The sequence below is a fragment of the Labrus mixtus genome, unplaced genomic scaffold, assembly GCF_963584025.1.
Source record: "Labrus mixtus unplaced genomic scaffold, fLabMix1.1 SCAFFOLD_93, whole genome shotgun sequence".
In the NCBI taxonomy this organism is placed as follows: Eukaryota; Metazoa; Chordata; class Actinopteri; order Labriformes; family Labridae; genus Labrus; species Labrus mixtus.
Genome location: NW_026870365.1, coordinates 110,001 through 117,500, shown reverse-complemented (window position 1 = coordinate 117,500; position 7,500 = coordinate 110,001). Strand labels below are relative to the sequence as shown.

General features: G+C 41.4%; 4 non-coding genes and 2 pseudogenes across 4 annotated transcripts in view; all 6 read right to left on the bottom strand.

Moving 5' to 3' along the window:
- Positions 1–70: 70 nt before the first annotated feature.
- Positions 71–189, bottom strand: LOC132971453 (5S ribosomal RNA). The gene has a single exon (XR_009672655.1). It is a non-coding gene; the product is annotated as a 5S ribosomal RNA (ribosomal RNA).
- A 115-nt stretch (positions 190–304) lies between these two features.
- On the bottom strand, positions 305–424 carry LOC132971683 (5S ribosomal RNA; annotated as a pseudogene).
- Positions 425–6,697: 6,273 nt separating this feature from the next.
- Positions 6,698–6,806, bottom strand: LOC132971650 (5S ribosomal RNA; annotated as a pseudogene).
- Positions 6,807–6,929: 123 nt separating this feature from the next.
- Positions 6,930–7,048, bottom strand: LOC132971475 (5S ribosomal RNA). Its single transcript, XR_009672677.1, has one exon. It is a non-coding gene; the product is annotated as a 5S ribosomal RNA (ribosomal RNA).
- Positions 7,049–7,171: 123 nt separating this feature from the next.
- On the bottom strand, positions 7,172–7,290 carry LOC132971482 (5S ribosomal RNA). Its single transcript, XR_009672685.1, has one exon. It is a non-coding gene; the product is annotated as a 5S ribosomal RNA (ribosomal RNA).
- A 122-nt stretch (positions 7,291–7,412) lies between these two features.
- LOC132971516 (5S ribosomal RNA) overlaps positions 7,413–7,500 on the bottom strand; it is a 119-nt gene continuing 31 nt past the window's right edge. Inside the window, exon 1 of the ribosomal RNA XR_009672719.1 lies at positions 7,413–7,500. This exon is cut by the window's right edge and continues 31 nt beyond it. This is a non-coding gene — a ribosomal RNA (5S ribosomal RNA).

Here is a 7,500-nt window from a genome sequence, read left to right as displayed (position 1 = left end):
GCTGAATTTTTGGACATGTGAATATGTCTCTATATGATAAAAAAAAAACATATGATCAAAAAAATTAAAAAGCTTACAGCACTTGGTATTCCTAGGCGGTCTCCCATCCAAGTACTAACCAGGCCCTACCCTGCTTAGCTTCCGAGATCGGACGAGATCAGGCGTGTTCAGGGTGGTATGGCCGTAAGCCATTATTGTGTGCAGAAAGGGGCCTTTTAAAGATGTCATGCCCTTGATTCTGGCTGAATTTTTGGACATGTGAATATGTCTCTCTATGATAAAAAAAAAACATATGATCAAAAAAATGAAACAGCATCTGGTATTCCACAGGCGGTCTCCCATTCAAGTACTAACCTGGCCCAACCCTGCATAGCTTCCGAGATCGGACGAGATCGGGCGTGTTCAGGGTGGTATGGCCGTAAGCCATTATTGTGTGCAGAAAGGGGCTTTGTAAAGATGTCATGCCCTTGATTCTGGCTGAATTTTTGGACATGTGAATATGTCTCTCTATGATAAAAAAAAAACATATGATCAAAAAAATGAAAAAGCTTACAGCACGTGGTATTCCCAGGCGGTCTCCCATCCAAGTACTAACCAGGCATGACCCTGCTTAGCTTCCGAGATGGGACGAGATCGGGCGTGTTTTTTTTTTTGTTTTTTTTTATCTTTTACTATCAAAATTATAAAAACATTTATAATTCTTTCACATCATTTACAACAAATGCTATTACAATACATACACCCTCTAAATTAAACCTCCCCTCTGACGCAAACGGCACCCTAAAAACAATAAAAACATAGCATCAGAAAAAAAACCTCAAATCACCCCTGATACCCCCAACTCATGACAACTCTTCTGAGTCCCTCCCCCAAAGCAAACACCCCTCTGAAAACAAACCACAAAAACATACAAAAACCCCACAGTATTCTCAAAAAACCACTGAGAAAAAAAAAAACCAAATCAAATCACCCATTTACCCCATGACCAAAAAAGAAGCCCTCGTACCAAAAAAAACAAAAACAAAATAATTTAGACATCCCACATAATTCCCTCCTCGTTTACTCTACACACATTCGCACCTTCCACAAACATTCTCACAAACTCACTCTCATTCGCTATGTACAGCAATTTAAGATGTGCTTTCCATTCATTCACAAACATTCTCCACACATTCATTTTCTTACTTTCATACAGTGCATAATTCCTCCTGTTAAAAACCGCTTTTCTTGCAAAAGCCAAAATTATATTCATTACATTGTGATTTTTTTGTTTTGTTCCCACCGCCAACAACACCGACAATTCCCACCCCCTTTCATTCCAACACTCATTCTTACTGCATTTCCCCAACATTTCTCTTATTTTTCCCCAAAAATAAACCAATTCCCCACACGTAACAAACAAATGTATTAAATCCTCAACCGTACTTTCACATACACAACACTTTCTTTCATACCTCTCCTTATGGATCTGATGCAGGACGATGCAGGTGAAGATCCTCCTGTGCCTCAGTTTGAAATCTAGGTCAAATATTGCATGTGGTGTATGCGGAATGTTAATGTTCTTCCATATCATGTTGCTTGTTGTGGTATGTGTCTGTCCATTTTACTTCGGATGTGGGTTTCTGTATTCTATGTGTGATTGCGCATCTATACCAAATTTTTGTAGTGACATCTATAATGTTGTGTTTCTTCTCCCCTAGGCACAGGGAGATCCCCCCCACATCGTCCTGCATCACTCCCTCCTTCTCTTTGATTAATTTTTCCCATTCGCTCGACAAAGACAATTTTACATTTGCAAACACTCCCTCAATCACATCCTTTCTGCACACACACCCTTTATTTTTTAAACCCCTCACCACCATTTGTAAATCAAAATCCCCCCCACAGTTCAGTAAATCCCTTATTCTAATATATCCCGCTTTCGACATAGCTTCACACTTAATTACCCTCTCCCCATTTTTAAAATACGGGCTCGAGAGGAAGGGCAGTCGTAGCACTGACCCTCTCGTTCCGCACTCTGGTACAGTCCAGGATGAAACCTGATACCACGCACTGAGTACTTCCTGGAAAAACCGTGGCAAGTGTTTAAATGAATCCGGGTTATTGATCTGGTACAGGTTGTCCTCGTTGTAAAGTCCAAAACTGCACAGATATTGTTTGAAGTGGTTTTTCCAAACTACGTTCCGGTTCTGGTCCATAAATTTGCCTATCAATTTGACTCTTAGTGCTACTTTTTTTGTAAGTAAATCAATCAAAGCTAGCCCCCCCTGATCTTTAGCCCCTATTATTGTTTTGTGAGCTATACTCGCTGCTTTGTTTTTCCAAATAAAGTCCCTAATGGTCTTTGAAATCTCCTTAAAGGCCCAGTCCGGAAGCGTACAAGTACTCAGCGCATGATTCACTTTGGACAACACGAGAGCATTTGTTACGGCTACCCTTCCTCTCAACAATAGACCCCTCGCTTTCCACAAATTCAATGTTTTTTTTATTTTACCCACCACCTCTTTCCATGTTACATCATCACATTCATTCTCATTTTTCCCCATATTCACTCCCAACACTTTTCTTCTCTCACACACCGTTTTAAATCCCCACTTATTAACTAGATTGGATTCCTTACCTAGTAACATAATTTCTGACTTATTTTCATTTACTTTTGCCCCAGATGCTCTTTCATAAGTTTGTACATGTTTTAATATCAATTCTATATCCTCCTCTCCTTTTACCATTATATTCACGTCATCTGCATACTGTATTATTTTTACGTTTTCCTTACCTATACCTTTTATGTTTACATCTTCCGATATCAGTGCTGCCAGCGGCTCTGCTACCAAGCTGTACAACAGCGCTGACATCGGACATCCTTGTCTCACTGACCTTGATATTTTAAAAGAATCAGTTAGTTCCCCGTTACATTTTATCTTGCTTTCCGCTCCTGTATACAACATATTTATCCATTCTCTCATTCTCTCTCCGAATCCAAACTTCTCTAACACCTTCCCCATGAACCCGTGATCTACTCTGTCAAAAGCTTTATTTAAATCAATCCCTAGCCATATTCCCCCCTCCCCTTCCATATCCCTGACCGTCTGTTTTATTGAAATGATTGAGTCTGCTATGTCTCTGTTTGGTATACTGTATGATTGTGTTTGTTCTATGATTGTTCCTATTACCTCCCTGATTCTATTGGCTATTGTTTTCGCTATGATTTTGTAGTCTGTGTTGAGTAGGCTGATTGGTCTGTAGTTGTCCAGATTTTTATTGTCCCCCTTGTTTTTGTAAAAAATAGTAACCACCCCTTCCCCTAAACTTTTTGGTATATGTTTCACTTTTTCCATATATTTACTCAATTTGTTCACCAAGGGCACCAGCTGCTCTTTGAAAGCTTGGTAGAATTCCGCAGTTAGGCCATCGCTCCCAGGACTTTTGTTTTTGTTTAACCCCTCTAAAGCACTTCTGATTTCTCCCTCTGTAAACTCACAATCACACCACATTTTATCGTCCTCGCTTAGTTTTTTCTTTAAGGCACCCAAAGCTCTGTTCACACTCACGCTATCACACTCCTGTCTCGAAAACAGGCTTTCATAATAGCCCTTTACTATTTCTAAAATTCCCTTTTTATCTGTCACACTTTTACCTGCTTCATTTAATAATTCGTTTATTTCTGTTCTTTTTTGTTTTTGTTTTTCCAGACCTAAAAAAAAGGCTGTACTCCTCTCCCCCTCATACATATATTGTATTTTACTCCTAATGGCTGCACCCCTACTCTTTTTAAGTTCAATCACTCCCAACTGTTCTTTTAAATGTATGTATTTTTCGACATCTACATTATCTACACTGTCAAGCGATGCTATTTCCTCACTTAGTTGTTTTCTCAAATTCTCTTCCTTTCTATTTTCTCTCCACTTTTTCTCTTTACTATAATTGATACACTTTTTTTTAATTCTGACTTTTACACTATCCCACCACACATTCATATCTTCACTCTCATTCCACTCATATCCCACATCATTCAACAATCTTTCCATACTTTTCACAAACATTCCATCATCCAGCAAGCTTGCATTAAAGCACCATATCCCTCCTTTACGTACATTCGTTTCTTTTCTAAACGTGATTTCTATTCCAGCGTGATCGCTCCACATATTAGTTTTATATTCAACTTCTTTAATCCACCTCACTACCTCGCATGTCACCAAAGCATAATCTATTCTAGATTGTTTTAATCTATTTAGTACAATTTGTCTCCTGGAGAACACCCTCTCCCATGGATGTAGCAATCTCCAAATATCAATGCATTGTTTCATTATCATTATATCTTTAAGTGTCCCCCTGCTCACATCCCCCTTAAACACATTATTTTTTGACACATCGGTGGGTGTCATCGCCACATTAAAGTCACCGATTATTATACAATTCCTTTCCCACCATTTGCTTATTGCAATGAAGAATGTTTTCCTTTCTTTTTCTCCATTCGGTGCATATATATTTATGATTCTTATATTTTTCGTTTCATACACACAGTCTATTACTATTATTCTTCCTTCTTTGTCTCCATAAACCAAATTTACCCCTGTTACCCGACCCGTTTTGACTAAAACCGCCACTCCTCTCGCCCTCGACGTGCCATTGGAGCAGAAAATATGGCCCACAAAGTCTTTTTTTATGTCTTCCACCAGGGAATCATCCCACCTGGTCTCCTGCAGGCACAAAACGTCATTCTGCAAGGAAAGAATCGCATGTCTTTTTTCTTTGTTCCTTAGTCCATTCACGTTAATCGAAAATAAATTAAAGGCCATTATCATAAAAATAAAAACAAAAAAAAAGGATTTACAGGGGTTATTGTCAGTCATTATTTGTCCTTACATTTCAATTTTTTCACCAACTTTTTTCGTTGTCCAAGACTTAGTCTTTTTTGCGCACTCGCCAGTTCACCCACATCCATTTCGCTGTCCGTTTCATTGGGACTGGTGCTTTTACCCGTATTATTTAGCGTGATTTTTCTCCCTCCCGCCTGTCCAACACCACTCTCAGGCATCTCCCTCCCCTCTGTGCTCATGCTTACCCCCGGGTCTTCTGCCACGTCCCTTCCGTCTCCTTTTTTCCCTCTCTCGCTCGTTTTTCGCTGCTTCTGCTGTCCTCCCTCTCCAGCCAGCTCCGGCGTCTCCAGCTCGCACTCTGACGCCCGTTCTCCTCCGCTCTCTCTGCTCTGCTCCATTTCTCCGTCACTGTTCTCGTCTTCTCTGATCTCCTTCCTGCTTGCTCCGATCACCTCCTTCTCCTCCGCCTCCTCCTCGTACACCTCCTCCGCCTCGTCTTCATCCTCGTACACCTCCTCCACCTCGTTCTTGCTCTCCTCTCCGTTCTCACACTCACATTCATTTTCTCTTTTTTTACAGTTTGTGCATTTTGTGCTGTTCGCGCTGCACTCTCGCGCAAAGTGTCCCTGCACCCCACAGTTGTGGCACATAAATTCTGGACACTCTCTCAGGATGTGTCCCGGCTGGATGCACATCCTGCACACTTTTTGTTGTCTATCATGTATTACTCTAGAGTATTCGTTCCCCATCACAGTGTTAAACTTTGTGGAGAAAGGGAGTGACTGTACCTGGTCATTAAATCTGACCCGGACAAACCTCGTTCCGTCAGCTATCATTGTTCCAGGCCACATTCTGCGTTTTATTGGTGATGTCGGTTTCACTCCCCATCCCGTCAGCTTCCAAACTATTTCCTCATCTGTGATATACGCTGGCAGGTTTAAAAAAGACACCACCAGCTCATCATTATTTAGTTCTCTCGCCACGACTCTGGTCTCTCCGATCTTAAATCCATCCAGCAGCCTTTCCTTTCCTTTAATGTTGCTCACCGTCACCTCCAGTTTTTCAGGTCCCAGGGTTCTGCACGCCAGCAGGCCCCCACAGATCATTTTTATGTTGCTCATGACGTGATTTAGAGGAACTTTGTCTCCCACCATTTCAATGTTTAGTGTTAGTTTTCTCTCAAAAGACACTTTTGCTTCCTCTTTTTCTGCTCTCTCGCCACCTCTCCCATTCTCTGCAATCAGCCCGCCGCTCCTCTCTCTTCCTCTCTCTCCGTCATCCATTCCGTTCCCTGTTTCATTTGCTGTTTTCATCCGTCCTTTTTGTCCGTCGTTCTTCTCGTTGTCGTTTAATCCATTCCTTTGTTTCAGTGCCATGTTTGTTTGTTCACGTTGTTGTCCGTTCTCTTTTCCTTTTTCCATCTCTCCAGTCCGTGGTCCTGTCATCTTTGTGATCCGTCCGTGTGAGTTTGCTCGCGACATACGAGCAAACATTCACAAAAAACAAAAATTCTTCACAAAATTGTGGAAAAAAAACAGGAAAAAAGGTGAAAAGAAAAACGATCCCCCTAACAGTCAGTGACTGCTGGGGGACATTCACTCACAATCTGAGGTATTTAAATAAATCCAAAGCGCATCCAAAAAACAAACAAATTAGTCCAGCTGTCCTGCTCAGTACTGACACGTCAGCTCTCCTTCAGCACCACACAAACTCTGACAGCAAAAGGGGCATGTTCAGGGTGGTATGGCCATAAGCCATTATTGTGTGCAGACAGGGGCTTTTTAAAGATGTCATGCCCTTGATTCTGGCTGAATTTTTGGACATGTGAATATGTCTCTCTATGATAAAAAAAAAACATATGATCAAAAAAATGAAAAAGCATACAGCACCTGGTATTCCCAGGCGGTCTCCCATCCAAGTACTAACCAGGCCCGACCCTGCTTAGCTTCCGAGATCGGATGAGTTCAGGGTTGTATGGCCGTAAGCCATTATTGTGTGCAGAAAGGGGCCTTTTAAAGATGTCATGCCCTTGATTCTGGCTGAATTTTTGGACATGTGAATATGTCTCTATATGATTAAAAAAAAAACATATGATCAAAAAAATGAAACAGCTTACAACATCTGGTATTCCCAGGCGGTCTCCCATCCAAGTACTAACCAGGCCCAACCCTGCATAGCTTCCGAGATCGGACGAGATCGGGCGTGTTCAGGGTGGTATGGCTGTAAGCCATTATTGTGTGCAGACAGGGGCCTTTTAAAGATGCCATGCCCTTGATTGTGGCTGAATTTTTGGACATGTGAATATGTCTCTATATGATAAAAAAAAAAACATATGATCAAAAAAATGAAAAAGCTTACAGCACCTGGTATTCCCAGGCGGTCTCCCATCCAAGTACTAACCAGGCCTGACCCTGCATAGCTTCCGAGTTCGGACGAGATCGGGCGTGTTCAGGGTGGTATGGCTGTAGGCCGTTATTGTGTGCAGAAAGGGGCCTTTTAAAAATGTCATGCCCTTGATTCTGGCTGAATTTTTGGACATGTGAATATGTCTCTATATGATAAAAAAAAAACATATGATCAAAAAAATGAAAAAGCTTAAAGCACCTGGTATTCCCAGGAGGTCTCCCATCCAAGTACTAACCAGGCTTGACCCTGCTTAGCTTCCGAGATCGGACGAGAT